Consider the following 15,643-nt stretch of genomic DNA (forward strand, 5'->3'; position numbering starts at 1 on the left):
CGCTAGAAATGGACGCCCGGAGAAGCATCTCCCCCCCAATTCCAATTCCCTGCTGTTTTTCTTACAGCAACTTCAGCCCCACCAACCCATGTGTGTTGGTCAAGCCTCCTTCTCTAAGCCCCACCCAGGCGCTTTCTTCCCCCCACGCCTCTGGGGAAGGCTGAAGAAAGCATTCCCGCATGGGCTGAGAATTGGAGGCAGCCAAAGGTAAGCAGGCTGCCAGCACTCCATCTGCTTTGCGCTTCCCCAGCAGAACAAAGAGCATAAATCCAGCATGACACGGCTCTGGCTGAGAGGAGCAGCTTTCCTCGGCCTCCGAAAGAGCAAACAGATGTCGAGGGAGAGTCAGTCTGTACAAGGGAAAGTCCAGGCCGGGGTTGTTGTTGGTGCATAATATACCTCTGTAAAGGTGAGCAGTGTCCCTGTGACATTACAGAGGGAGACTGCAAGGCGGGAAGGAGAACGCTTCCTCTCCTTTCTGTTGCTGAATATTGAGCTTATTAGGATCAAGGCTTTCAGCCGGGGCTCCACCCCAGCCCTGTTTTCTAATTCCAAATAAATACAATTGGAATAATTGAAAGAGCCTCTGAACAGGCGCCAAGGGCTATATGCGTTGCAGGCGAGGAAGGACTTTCAAGTAGAAGAGTTCCTTCCAGTAATGCCTAAACCCAAGAGTGGGCTGCTGGGGGTTCGGGAGAACCTCTAGCTAAGATTCTGTGCATTTCGGAGAACCCCCAAATCCCACACTTGGCTGGCCCCGCCCGTCCCTCCCCTCCCAGGAGTCCCCACGTAGCCCGTTTTGAATGCAGGTAAGTGCAGGGTGTGTGCGGAGGCTCAGGGAGGGCAAAAAAACAAGTTCAGGAAGGCCGGAAATGCACTCGTTTCCAGCCTCCAGAGGGCCTCCGGAGCCTGGAGAGGCCATTTTCGTCCTCCTGGAGGCTCGAAGACAGTCTCTGGAGCCCGGGGAGGGCAAAAATGCCCCCCCCGCCCTGGTGCAGGAGGCCAACTAGGCCATGCCAACCATGGCCACACCCACCCAGCAACCAGGCAGAGAAGCCTTTGCTAAAAAAATTTGAAGCCCACCCCTGCCTAAACCCTTCACTTTTTTTAAAAAAAGAATGTATTATGGATAAGGGTAAGAGGAGGCACATACTTTGCTTGTTCCATTTTGTGGAAAAGGAAAACTGAGGGGGAAGAGAGAAATGCTCAGGAAGAGAGCTGGCTTAAAGGCATACCAAGGGACGTTGTGAATCATTTGACATCTTTGCAAAAATGCCAAATCCCAAAGCTCTTGGTCTTGAAGCGGCACTAGAATAACAAAAGCATCAATCACACACACTCGTTTGGGTGTCAATATGTATTTTACACGCCTGAAACTTTTCTATGTGCAGAACGCAGATCAAGCCACCTAATTTGAATTTGGAAGGATGGGAAATATATGCTAATACAGCAGCAAACAAAGATTTGGTGGGATGGTTAACATTATGGGATATTTGAGGTCACATCCTGCCTCATAAATTTTCCTGAATCTTGTTCACCCAGCTGCCAAACGTTTCTTAATTCTTCCTCCCTTCCTTTCAAAAGGCCCAGGGAAAAAAAAAGATTCCTCCACCCCTTTATTGTTTGTCCTGTCCCTTGACTGTGAAATTCAGTGATTTTTTTTTTTTTTAGACTTTCTGACCCTTAGCATGTTTTGCTTGGTTCCAAATCTCAGCCTTTTTTACAGGATGCAGAAATTTGACTCGTAGCTTTAACTCTGATGGAGAATTTTTAACGATGCCACAGAATGGAAGCAGTGCTCCCTCCTAGGCCTCTACCTTATCTGACAACTACAAGACGCAGGGACTTTTCTAATATTCTCCAATGAAAGACATTTTCTAAAGTTGTTGTTTTTCCTTTTGAGGAGAGGGAAATTTAGCCTATCATAGCAGCTGCATAACTTCTTTTTTTCTAAACATCTTTATCTTCTGCTGGCATTTGAAAAAAGCGACTCGGTTGCCAGCCTGTCTTCCATCTTGCAATTCCCACAAAACTCCCAGACTGGATATCAATCTGGAGTATCTTGTGAAGTGTCTAAAGGCCACCATTGAAGAATGAAGAGGATGTTTTCCAAAACAGTGGTATTCTTCAAAGAGGGAGACATAAGGGAGGAGGGGGAGGAGGAGGAGGTCGTTTCTAGAAAAATATTGTCACCATATTGTCTAGTTCAGGGGTCTCCAACCTTGGTCCCTTTAAGACTTGTGAACTTCAACTCCCAGAGTTCCTCAGCCAACTTTGCTGGCTGAGGGACTCTGGGAGTTGAAGTCCACAAGTCTTAAAGGGACCAAGGTTGGAGACCCCTGGTCTAGTTGGTGTTGCTCTTTTTACTTTGCCACTTCTAGATTTTTATTTCCTGGAGTTGTCACGAAGAGGGGTCAGACAGGGCTGTATTCTATCTCCACTGTTGTTTAATATCTACTCTGAGTCAATTTTCAACGAAGCACTGGAAAACATTGATGCTAGCCTCAGAATAAATGGTGTTCAGATCAACAATTTAAGATACGCTGATAATACAGTTCTGCTTGCCAGTAAGCATGAAGACCTTCAGCTCCTCATCAACAGTCTCAGAAATATCTGGAGAATATGGCTTGAAGCTTAACACCTCAAAAACCAAGATCATGGTCGTCAGCAAAGAACCCATTAATTTACCACTGATAAATTCGGAAGGAATGCCACTAGAAAAAGTTGGAAGGATCACATACCTCGGTTTTAATTTACATGAAAGCTGGCACATGATCAGTGAAGTGAAGACAAGGATAGAGAAAGCTCAAAGAGCATTCTTCAGAATGAAAAAAGTCTTCTGCAGTCATGACATAAGCCTAAGACTGAAAATCAGGCTTGTCAAATGTTACATCTTTTCTATCCTGCTCTATGGAGTAGAGAGCTGGTCTCTGACAGAAAACCACTTGAAGAAACTAGAAGCATTTGAAATGTGGATTTACAGACGGCTGTTACGGATAAAATGGGTTAAGAAAAGCACAAATGAAGAGGTAATAAGCCACCTGGGAAAGCAAAGGGAAATCAATCATCAACGCCATTAAAAAGCGAAAGTTAGAATATTTTGGACATGTGATGCGACACCCAGAAAAATATGGCATCCTTCATTTAATCCTCCAGGGAAAGATTGAAGGCAAATGAGGTCCAGGTAGAAGAAGAACAACATGGCTTCAAAACCTAAGGGACTAGTCTGGACAAAACTCAGCAGCACTTTTTTATGCGGCTGTTGACAAAAATAGGATTGCCAACATGATCACCAATGTCAATGATGGATATGGCAAAAGAAGAAGAATAAGGAGGAGGAGGAGGAGGAGTCTATTTCAAAGAAGGGCAACCTCAACCCATGGTCTACAAGAAGCCTCTAAAATCCCCTACTGTGGCTTCCAGTACCTTTTTCTAAAATCGAGCAGTGGTGGTTTTTTTTGCAATTTCAACATAGTGATGTAAAGATGGAGATGGGCTTGCTTATTTTTTTATTAGCTTACTATCCTACCTTTCATTTACGGGCTAAAGGCAACACACCTGGTGCTCCCTTGTACTTCTCTCCCCTCCCTCACTCCATGATCCTGTGTGGTAGATTCAACTATGAATAGCCAGCCTGCTTTCCAAGACTGCTGTCTCATGCCAGCTGGCGCACGCAAATATTGGAAATAATAATATTCTTTCATCCTCCAAATTTGTATTTACAGGGTCAGTCATATGCCCTGGATCCCATTGCCAAAGGAGATTCCAGCCACCGTCTCCCTTTCTAAATGTGGTCTTCAGGGAGAAAAGAGGCAAAAAGGTTGATAGCAGAGGATGAGACGAGAAAGGAGGTAAGTACGTTTTCCCTCCCAAGCAGTCTCGGAATTAATTGACTGAATCATCAGAAATTTGGAGGGAGTTTAGGAAAAACTATGAAAAGCTCTGAAGGACAAATAAACTTTTTGGGGTCTGGGGTTTTTTTTTTGGTACTTTCAAGTCAGAGTTAATGTCTGGTGACTGCCTGAAGTTTTCTTGAAACCAATAAAAAAATGCAACAATGATAACCCAAAACCAAAGCAGCTATGCAATAAAAAAGATAAATGTGTAATACAATTTTATATATTGGTTTACTTATTTGTATTCCATCTTTATTGTGTTTACAACTAGATCAAGGCAGCAAACATATCCAACACGTCTCCCTCCTCCTATTTTCTGATAACAACAACCCCGTGAGATCGGTTCAACTGAGAGAGAGAGAGAGAGTGAGTAGCCCACAAATAAACACACTATTAATATTACACAGATCAATTTCTGTTGGGCTACATGCAGGGGTGGGCTGCTAGGGGGTTCATAGGGGTTCAGGGGAACTTCTAGCTAAGATTCTGTGCAGTTCGGAGAACCCCCAAATCCCACTCCTGGCTAGCCCCGCCCACCACACCCCTCCCCTCCCAGGAGTCCCCATGTGTCCCGATTTGGATGCAGGTAACTGCAGGGCGTGCACAGAGGCCCAGGGAGGACGAAAAATGGGCCCACCGGAAGTTTGGGAAGGCTGGCCTCCGGAGCCTGGGGAGGCTGTTTTCACCTACTCAGAGGCTCGAGGAAAGCCTCCAGAGCCCAGGGAGGGCAAAAAGCCCCCCCCCTGTGGTGCAAGTGGCCAACTAGGCCACACCCACCATGGCCATGGTGTAAGCCCACCCCCGGCTACATGGGATCATTCCCTTTTACCTCACCACTTTACCCTATAGCCCTCGGCCCAATTAAGTGTCAGTGTTCCAGAAAAACCTCCAACTCCAAGTAAAAGCTCCGAAACAAGCATCTTTCAAAGTTCTATTTACTAGGATAGGTAAACTGGCACATCTGGGAAAACCCGAATCTGAGGGGTCTGGGTTTTCCCCTCAGTAAATCAAAAAAACCCCAAACCATCCCCTGACTCTGCAGTCAATCACACGCTCTGATCACCAACCGTCCCATCTTGAGACAGCACTCTGACCACTCCTCCTCCATATGCAGGATTGGCCTGACCTTGACCGACAGGAAGAATGCTATTATGTCTAAAGACAACCCCTCTACTAAATCCCCCCCTCCTACTTTCCCACACATGAGAAAGTGGCAGCACGAAAGCTTCCGGCCTAATATGGCTTCCAAAGCTGACAGTAAGCAGCACCAGCATGCCAAAAGTTGTCTCCCCTCCCCTTCTTTTGCTTCTTGAATGTAAGTGTGAGCATACATACCTACGTACGTAAGTATGTGTTTCTTCCTGGTTAACTGCTAGGGACGTTTTAAGAGAAAGCAGGAAAAGAAAATGTTTTAAAGCAATTAATGGGTGGACGCTGGGGAGCACATAGCTTTTAGTTGAGTGGTTGGGAAAGGCGGCCATTCAGTTCCAGTTAAAAAAAGCAGGCCTACCCACAAGCCTGACCATCAGTCTAGGTCAGACATTCCTGTGTAAAACACATCACTGTTTCCTGCCGCAGAGAATCAAGTCAGGGGCTGGAAGTGGTTAATGGAGTCACCAGCTGCAGTTTGACGGGACCCTTCACCCTGCCGTTATTATCTCACTGCAGAGATGCTGTCCAAGCCCAAACAGCTGCTGTGCAACCATTTCCCGAACTTCCCAGATCTATTTCCTCATGCAGCAAGCTGGCCTGTGGAATAAGGCTGATTAAGACCTTTCGCTCTGTTGTTATTTTTGCATGTGGGAGTGTATTTCAAACAAATTATCAAATTGGTCTGAACTGTGTGAAAAACACAGTTATGACAATGAGATCTAAAATATGGGCAGGGCGTTGCTTCAAAACCAAAGAGTGAAAGAGACAGCAGCCCAACCAGTGGTGGGTTTCAAAAATGTATACTACCGGTTCTGTGGGTGTGGCTTGGTGGGTGTGGCTTGGTGGGCGTGGCAGGGGAAAGATAGTGTAAAATCTCCATTCTTTCCCCAATCCAGGGGGAAGGATATTGCAAAATCCCCATTTCCTCCCGATCAGCTGGGACTTGGGAGGCAGAGAATAGATGGGGGTGGGGCCAGTCAGAATTTTTACTACCGGTTCTCCGAACTACTCAAAATTTCCGCTACCGGTTCTCCAGAACTGGTGAGAACCTGCTGAAACCCACCTCTAAGCCCAACCTCCTTAATTTAGGTTTATGCTGCAGTATATTCCTTCCATTGTTGCAGCACTGAACTTTTTTTGTTAATTTGAAAAATGTTTGCTGATATCTCAGCAGAAGCAGCTCTAGGTTTAAGATCTGTTGCTTATCTTGTGGATATGCCACAGTATATCCGTGAGTCCCCTCAGCTCTATGGTTGCCTGTGTGTTTTCAGGTGCAATTCATGTGGCTAGATATCCCCTGTGAAGCCCTTCATGGCATGGTGCTGGGCTATTTGAAGGATTGCTTGACTTCAATTGTTTCTATCTAGACAGTGACATTGGGTGGAGTGGGGGTGCTTCAGGTCCCCTCAATGAAAGAGAGCCATCTTTAGAGGATTTAGGAAGCATGTCTTCTCTGTTACACCCCTGCCTCTAGAATGGTTTCCGCCCAACCTCCCACCCTGGCTCCCATCCTGATGATGCTTGGAAGTCCATGAAGACCTGGCTCGTCTCCCAGGCAACAGTGGATGTTGAACCCTTGTGGGTTGCTTTTCCCCCCTATGTTCTCTGGACATGTGTGGTCCTTTTTTTCCTCAGTTTTATGTTCCTTTCTCATTTTTTTACTTGCAAGCAGCCCAGAATCATCTGGAGTCAGATGGTTTCTAAATATTGTTAGTATTACGGAGGCCATCCAAAATCATGATAAATTAGGGGAGCTTGTTTTTTAAATACATACGTCAAGTGAGCAACAACATGGTGTTTCTTAAGGACAAGGACAAGCCAGAGATTTTATGGCAAGAAAGTTGACCAAAGGTCCTCCTCCCTGGCTCTTGCTGCCAGTAAGTAAGGAGGCCACAACATAAAATATTGCTGCTTCATTCATTAGGTCACCTGAGGAAATTGCTAGGCCACATTCCTATACAGCCCAGATATCTCTGCCTTTAGGAGTGGGGAACCATGGCCCTTTTCTTTTCTTTTATGTACACTGAGAGCATATGCACCAAGACAAATTCCCTGTGTGTCCAATCACACTTGGCCAATAAAATTCTATTCTATTCTATTTTATGACTTGTAGACTTCAACTCCCAGAACTCCCATACTGGCTCAGGAATTTTGGGAGTTGAAGTTCACAAATCATGAAAGCAGGGGTGAAATGCTCCCAGTTCGGACCGGATGGGCAATTCCGGTAGTGAGGGTGGCGGGTGGTAGCAAAAATCCCTCCCCCCCATGCCCACCCAATCGCCCAGTCGCCTGCTTGCCCCTTCTTTTAAAAAATGCTTTTAAAAGGTTAAAAAAAAGGCTCTGACAATCACAGCTGAGCCATGCAATCGTCAGAGCCTTTTTTTTACTTTTAAAAGCATTTTTTTACAACCTATTTGCCCGAATAAGTTATTAAAAAATGCTTTTAAAAGGTAAAAAAAAAAGGCTCTGACGATCACAGCTGAGCTGTCAGAGAACTGGGAGTAAACCGGTTCAGATTTCACCACTGCATAAAAGGGCCATGGTTCCCCACCCCTACTTCAGACAATAATGGACAAGTCACATGCATTATGTCTCCACTTAAACCTAACCATGACAAATCAAGGCCTGGCAATACTTATTTGATATATATTGATATATTGATTTATATTGATATATATATATATATATCATAATACTTATGATTTATATTGATATATTGACCATCATTTGTGTTGTAAATGTTGTACCTTGATGAACGTATCTTTTCTTTTATGTACACTGAGAGCATATGCACCAAGACAAATTCCTTGTGTGTCCAATCACACTTGGCCAATAAAAAATTCTATTCTATTCTGTTCTATTCTATTCTATTCTATTCTATTCTATTCTATTCTATTCTATTCTATTCTATTCTATTCTATTCTATTCTATTTCATCCCAGGCCACTGGGGTAACAGCATCTCATCCCAGCCTGGGAGCAAGACAGGGTTAAGCCATCTTTAGCTGTATCTGTAACAAAGTAGGGTTTACCTCCATAATGTTCCCTTTGATTGTATACAATTTCATATAGTTATTACATACTTATGCTTATATATATGCTTATATATTGCTACCAACTTTGCCTTCCATTGAGGACCTGTATACTGCACGAATCAAGAAGAGGGCCGTGAAAATATTTACAGACCCCTCGCATCCTGGACATAAACTGTTTCAACTCCTACCCTCAAAACGACGCTATAGAGCACTGCACACCAGAACAACTAGACACAAGAACAGTTTTTTCCCGAAGGCCATCACTCTGCTAAACAAATAATTCCCTCAACACTGTCAGACTATTTACTGAATCTGCACTACTATTAATCGTTTCATAGTTCCCATCACCAATCTCTTTCCACTTATGACTGTATGACTATAACTTGTTGCTGGCAATCCTTATGATTTATATTGATATATTGATCATCAATTGTGTTGTAAATGTTGTACCTTGATGAACGTATCTTTTCTTTTATGTACACTGAGAGCATATGCACCAAGACAAATTCCTTGTGTGTCCAATCACACTTGGCCAATAAAATTCTATTCTATTCTATTCTATTCTATTCTATTCTATTCTATATATTGTATAGTTATTTCATGCTTATGCTTATATATAATGTTGTGACAAATAAAATAAATAAAAAATAAATAAAATATTACTGTTATTTGGGGATCAGTGTGAATTTTCTTAGTTTTTGTCGTCTATTAGCTTATAGGAAGTCAAGGATTGTAATGGTTGGGAACAAAAGCAAAAGCAACAGGGTCTACGGACTGACAATGGGGAGAGCAGATCTCACACTAATTCATTTTTGTGCCAACTCAAGGATGGGTGGTACATACATTAACTCAGGACTGGGGGAAGCTCCGTAATCCCACACATGGGTGACTTTGCATCTCTGCATGCTCTGTTCTCTGACCTTACTGTATCTTTGATCAATCAAGAACTCAGGTAAAGTATTTGGTGCAGAGCCATGCCAGGAAAATGAAGAGAGAAGTATTAAACATCCTTTTTCCAGGATCAACGGTCTAATCAAACTGAAGGTCCCCCCTTGTCTATAATTCCCTGTTTAGGACAAATAAGAACCATTCACTTCCTTCCTAACCCACAATTTTGCTTTACTGGAAGCTGTAATCCACAACACCAGGTTTCAAAATCCTGAGGTACTGTGTATGTCTTCAGTTTAGAAATGCAACAACATTACCCTTAGGAAAGAACTGCAGCTTATTTCCAACAAAGCATTTACTACTTTTTGGCAGACTTGAAGCCTGTTTATATTATAATAACGGATGAACCTCACTAGACAAAGATGCTGACTTAGCAGGCTGGCGCACTCAGTGTCCTGCAGCAGGGCAGTGAGACTGGCTTTTAGTTATCAAGAAGAGAAAAAATTCAGCAGCTTCCACCTCCGTTGTTTGCCTTGTTTCTTTGGAATGTCCTAGCAAGATTGAGCAGTGTTGCAGATGTCCTCATCAAATGTGGTCTAGCCAAGCACCTTTGCTTGACTATTTAATGTGTATTAAAACCACATTACAGACCAAAAAAATATATATCCCAGTGCAGATTACAGAACAAGAGACATCTCCAGTGTGTAGACTACCCTTGGCAAAACTCATGAGTGGGACGGCAATAACTAACTTTTCCAGATAAGTCTCAACATTTCTAGAGAGCACTAGGTTTGGGAAGGCTGCTGTAGAATCACAGAGTTGGAAAGAGCTTTGTAGTCTAACTCCATCCCATCCCATTAATGCAGAGGTACAATGAATTAGGACAAATTGAAAAAAGGAACACGGTGGCTCAGTGGCTAAGATGCTGAGCTTGTCGATCAAAAGGTCAGCAGTTCAGCGGTTCGAATCCCTAGTGCCATGTAACGGGGTGAGCTCCCGTTACTTGTCCCAGCTTCTGCCAACCTAGCAGTTCGAAAGCACGTAAAAAATGCAAGTAGAAAAATAGGGACCATCTTTGGTGGGAAGGTAACAGCGTTCTGTGCACCTTTGGCATTGAGTCATGCCAGCCACATGACCACAGAGATGTCTTCGGACAGCACTGGTGCCGTCTAGAGTCAAGAACGACTAGCATACTGTATATATGCGAGGGGAACCTTTACCTTTACAATGAATTAGCGAATTCTACTATCCAAATTCTTTTATTGCTAATCCAAGCTAGGAGATTCCTTTTCAGCTAATAGCAATGTAAGCAGTGTAACTAAGATTATGCTTTAAAATTGTTGATGGGTGGGCCTTTTATTTGCTGCCTTCAAGTCAGTATTTCCTGGATCAGTCCCTGCAGTTTTCTTGGCAAAGTTTTTCAAAGTTTTGCTTCCTAGGGCTGAGAAAGAGGGAGTGGGCCAAGGTCACTCAGCTGGCTTTGTGCCTAAACCAGAACAAGAGCTCATGATCTCCTGATTTCTAGCCTGATGCCTTAACCATTATCCCAAATTGGTTCCTTTAAGATTATAATTTGCAAAAACATGGCTTGATGCTTATTAGTCATCTCCTATGATTAAAAGAAAGCCAATTATGGATCCACTCTCTTTAGAACAGCTAAACATATTTTCCTTTTTCTAAGTAAGTTTTTTCTATAAACCTTGACATTTTCAGAAGCCTGTCGTCTCTTACAGATGAATAGTGCCATTTTGGCTACAGAATGATCCACCCTTGGAAAATACATTTGGAATGGGTAGATTCAAAACAAAACATTACACTAAAAAAAGAGTTGGATATTTTACATTTAGCATGTTGCAGGAATCTAGTTATTGTTAGACCATGTTATATGATCTAAGGCAACTTCTTAAGCCACGATATGGTTGATTTGTTTGGGATAGCATGATTGTGAATACAGTAGACGGCTTTTGTTAGCCAAGATTTGATATGTTTTGTGAACTTAGCCTTGGAGGTGGGAAGGGTTTTTTAGATACCTTATTCAATGCAGAAATCTAAACTAAATATCTTTGAGAGATACTGTAGCTGTCTAGCTTTTACTCAGACACATCATTACTTTTTTGGAGTAATTATTTCCAGTATTAAACAGATTTTACTGTAAAGATGTTTTCCCTAGTATTTAACCAGACTGCCTTCCTGTAACTTAAGACTAGTGGTGAAATCCAAATGTTTTTACTACCGGTTCTGTGGGCGTGGCTTGGTGGGCATGGTGTGGCTTGGTGGGCGTGGCAGGGGAAGGATACTGCAAAATCTCCATTCCCTCCCCACTCCAGGGGAAGGATATTGCAAAATATCCATTCCCAGCACATTCTGAGGCCAGCCAGAAGTGGTATTTGCCAGTTCTCCGAACTGCTCAAAATTTCTGCTACCAGTTCTCCAGAACCTGTCAGAACCTGCTAGATTTCACCCCTGCTTAAGATCATTATCCTGTATCCTACAATCTGGAATAACATTCTGCTGTTTAGATAAATGATAGGGCCATAGATGAAGAGTATATCAGTTTTCCCCTCCATATCCTATCTTACAGTAGCTCTGAATTATTTTTATTCTCTGTTCCAGTTCACAGCTTCAGCACAAAGAGACATTCTGTAAAGAGGGAGATTGTTTTGAAATCAGAGCTGGCTTTTTAAAGAGAGCACAGACGAGCAACCTCAGCCCACAGTTATGGTAAGTCAATTCCCCTGATGATGACCTGCTCAACCTTGAAGCTGAGGAGTTTGGGGTCTTCCCACGAGTCCAAGCCAGATGCTTTACTGTGGGTGGCTTGAACCACCTACACATGTTTTGGGCTTGCCAGCAAGTGAAGTAATTGTGGGAATTTCCTCTGGATAGGCAGAAAACTGCTGTGTCATCTTTTCCCCTCTCCTCATCAACGTGCTGGCGAGGATTAGCATCCATGATTCAAAAGAAAAACATGTCTGCCCTTTTACGGAACCATAACTCTGTCCTTAAGTAATTTTAGCAGTAATTGGTAGCTAGATGCTGTTGGGGGCGGGTGATCGTGAAGCAAAATTATTGCTGAGAATAAAGACCAAAATCCATCTGTTCTTCCTTTCAGTCCTCCAGTCAGCACCAATTTTCCAATCCTTTTGCATGTTTCCCAAATTACTTTCCTTCCATACTGTCTACCCCAACGGGTAGGAATGGAACTTCCTCCTCTAAATCTATTATTGGAATTAAAGGACTAGGGATGACATAATAGCAATGTTCCCATATTTGAGGTGCTGCCACAAGAAGAGGGGAGAGGTGTCAACTTATTTCCCAAAGCACCGGAAGGTAAGAAAAAGAAGCAATAGTTGGAAACAAACCAAGGAGAGAAGCAACCTAGAACTAAGGAGAAATTTCCTGACTGTGGGAACAATTAATCAGTGGAATGACTTGCTTCCAGAAGTTGTGAGTGCTCCATCACTGGAAGCTTTTAAGAAGAGATTGGGCAGCCATTTGTCTGAAATGGTATAGGGTCTGCTTGAGTAGGAGGTTGGACTAGAAGATCTCCATGACCGCTTCCAACTCTTATTCTGAGAGAAGGTCCAACTAGTATCCAACGATAAAGGGAGGGGAAAGGAGAAAGTGGACGAGGGACTAAAAGAGTAGAATGGAACTACTGGGTATGAGCTACTAGTTCCACTTTATTGAAAGTGGCTGCCTAGGAGCAGACTTGGTATCTCCCCGCTACAGCTCTAGGATAGATCATCTGCTTTACAGTGTCACAGGTTTCATCCATAGCCTCTCTTATATGGCTAGGAAAAACCCAACTCTTGTTTTGACTGTGGCCTCAACAAGTCACACCTGCTGGGTTCAGACATCAGACACTAAGCTCTAAACCAGGGTCGACAAAAACTTGTGTCGACAAATTTTTCTATTGAAACTTTTGCCCCCTTTACTAAACCAGGGGTGGGCAGGCCCAGCACCTGATGCATCTGGCTCACAAGCCACAAGTTTGACACCCCTGCTCTAAACCAAAGTTCTTGAACTCAGATCATCTTAAATACCTCATGAGAACTAATTCACACTAGCCTGAAGGACGGGACACTCTTCATATATAGATACAAAAGCAAATTGCAGATGAAGAGCATTCCAGGTGCCTTCAAACATACCTTTATTAATTTTTTTAAGCACACAACGCACATACCAGAGCCATGTGCAAAACAGCTGTGAAACAGAGACATTTCACTTTGGCCACTGAGCTGGCAGCATTTTTATGCTTATGCATTTTATTAGAACACCAGTATTGTTTTTATTACTGGGTTTATTTTAAGATCATCTCTAAGAAATCTAAATTAGATAAATCCTCACACTAAGAGCTGACAACATATCCTGTGTTTTTTTTTTTTTCTGGCTGAGTGATGATTTTACTTACTTGTTTATTTTTCCTGCCCGTCTCTTCCCCTTGCCCAGCTGAGCCCATCCTTCACTCCTTTACCTTAAGGGAATGATCTTCCTTGCTCTCTCACTCTCTCTGCTCCTTGCTTAGCACAGGCTAAGGGAGGGCTGAGATCTGGCTGCCGCCTTGCAGTGGGGCAGCCAGATCTCAGCCCTCCTCCTTAGTATCTCTTTCCCTTCCCAGCCTACTCTCCCCCCCACCCTATTACTTCCATCTGGAGAAATCCAGAACCATCCTCAGATGTAGCACTGCCATGGAGTGCAGAAGCAGGAGCGGGCTCTCCGAGAGCAGCGCTGCTTGGTGCAACAGACCTCAGGGTGCCGATGGTGAGGCCTAGTTAACCGGCCTCAGGAAATCCATGTGGATTTTGCTGTGGGGAATTGTGAGCCCCCCTCCCCCCCATCTTTCTGGAGTATTTTCCATAGCCCAAGTCAAAGGACTCTGTGGTTCTCAGTGCTGTGGTCTTGCTAGGCCACATCTGCAGAACCTAAAAACTATTGTTCCAAGCTACAAAAAAATTACTTGGAGAGTTACCTGTAGTCCAGAGGCTACAGGTTTGGGCCCCTTACTATAAATTGACCAAGTCCCACTTTGTAGTTTAATTCACTGAGATATTCATTTAGTGGAATATCTTTGATATGGTCAATTGACTAATCAATAAAAGCTACAGGTAATTGAAAAAAGTGACGAATGACTCTTTTTCACATTTATGACCATTGTATCCCTATGATCACAGGATCAAAATTTGGATACTTGGTACCTGCCTCATACTTATGACCGTTGCGGTGTCCCAGGGTCATGTGATCACCTTTTGCAATCTTCTGACAAGCAAAGTCAACGGAGAAGCCAGATTCACTTAACAATCGTGTTACTAACTTAACAACCACAATGATTCACTTAACAAGAACGGTCGTAAAGTGGGGCAAAAGTCACTTAACAACTGTCTCGCTTAGCAACAGAAATTTTGAGCCCAATTGTGGTCGTAAGTCAAAAACTACCTGTATACGGTTAGATGAATCCATAGATACACCATGATCTGGTATATGGCGCTTTTATTACATTTCTCTCCCATCAAAATCACAAGGATTGAATATTAAACCTATGGCTGGCCTGACTTTTGCAGTTACAACAGTGATGAAAAAATAACTTTGCAACGAATCCTTGCATTAACAACTTTCACAAATCTCTAAAGCAAAAGAAAGCTGAAGTTGGATCATAAGCACAGTTGCGGTTTTACTTACTGCCCACTTTCCTTAATGACCAAGTTGCAAGTCCCAATAGTGATAGCTAAATGAGAAGTATTTGTGTGACCTTCTGCTCTAAAACAGGGCTGATGTCAGCCAGCCTGCTTTATCCTGCAGTTGCTGGCAACTGCAGGGCTTGTTAAAAGGACATCATCAAACATTTCTTTGCTCCCAATTGCAAAATCTAAAATTGATTGCTACCATACGGTGGTAAGAGGAAAACAGAAAGGAGTTTTTTGGGGGGCTTTTTTGGCTCCCGAATAAAAAAAAAAACAAGAATCGCCTCAGAATGTGTGAAAGGAAATTCACAGCAGAACAAATTGCCTCCTCTAGCCCAGTCTTATCTACTCATATTAGTAATAGCGTTCCAGGATGTCAGGCAGGGATTTTCCAAGCCCTTTTTGCAGACAATCCACGGGGTTTACCCCTGAATGTAGCAGAATGTTCCGATGTCTGGAGCTGGCAACCCCCATGATATTAAAGTTCCTGTTTGTTGCCCTCCAATAACCGGCTTGATAAGGTAGGCCTGTTCATAGGAACAATCCCACCTTCCCATTTTCCTTAAAAATTTTCAATCCTATTTCAGCTAAATGTAGTGCAAGCTCATAAGGGATGCCTCTGCTGTCCTCACATTCAGGGCTGACCAGGAACCATTTTCTGTACTCATCCATCTTCAGAAGACAGACAGTTCCATCTTCTTGACACAAGAGAATAGCCACAGCACTTATTTATTTTATTTATTTATTGGAGTTTGTCAAACAAAAAACGAGAACAAGAATAAGAGAATAAAAATACAGTGACAGGATCAATAGGCACGTTAGTGCACTTATGCATGCCCCCTCTACTGACCACTTAAGTATGAAGTAAGGTCCACGGAAGTCAATTTATAACTGAAACTGTAAAAATTTGTAGCTGAGACATCTGAATCAGGTAGGGCATTCCAGACTTTGACAACTCTATTAGAGAAATCATATTTTTTACAGTCAAGTTTA

The 15,643-nt window shown here is 43.1% G+C and overlaps 1 long non-coding RNA gene across 2 annotated transcripts; it reads left to right on the forward strand.

Moving 5' to 3' along the window:
• Positions 1-1,698: 1,698 nt before the first annotated feature.
• On the forward strand, positions 1,699-14,860 carry LOC131190226 (uncharacterized). Of its 2 annotated transcripts, XR_009153264.1 has the most exons (5): positions 1,699-2,117; positions 3,726-3,851; positions 4,168-4,266; positions 11,583-11,690; positions 14,144-14,860. It is a non-coding gene; the product is annotated as an uncharacterized LOC131190226 (long non-coding RNA). The 2 variants fall into 2 exon arrangements; XR_009153265.1 differs by lacking the exons at positions 11,583-11,690; positions 14,144-14,860 and adding an exon at positions 5,475-8,150.
• Positions 14,861-15,643: the final 783 nt, after the last annotated feature.

Source organism: Ahaetulla prasina, chromosome 2 (assembly GCF_028640845.1).
Source record: "Ahaetulla prasina isolate Xishuangbanna chromosome 2, ASM2864084v1, whole genome shotgun sequence".
In the NCBI taxonomy this organism is placed as follows: Eukaryota; Metazoa; Chordata; class Lepidosauria; order Squamata; family Colubridae; genus Ahaetulla; species Ahaetulla prasina.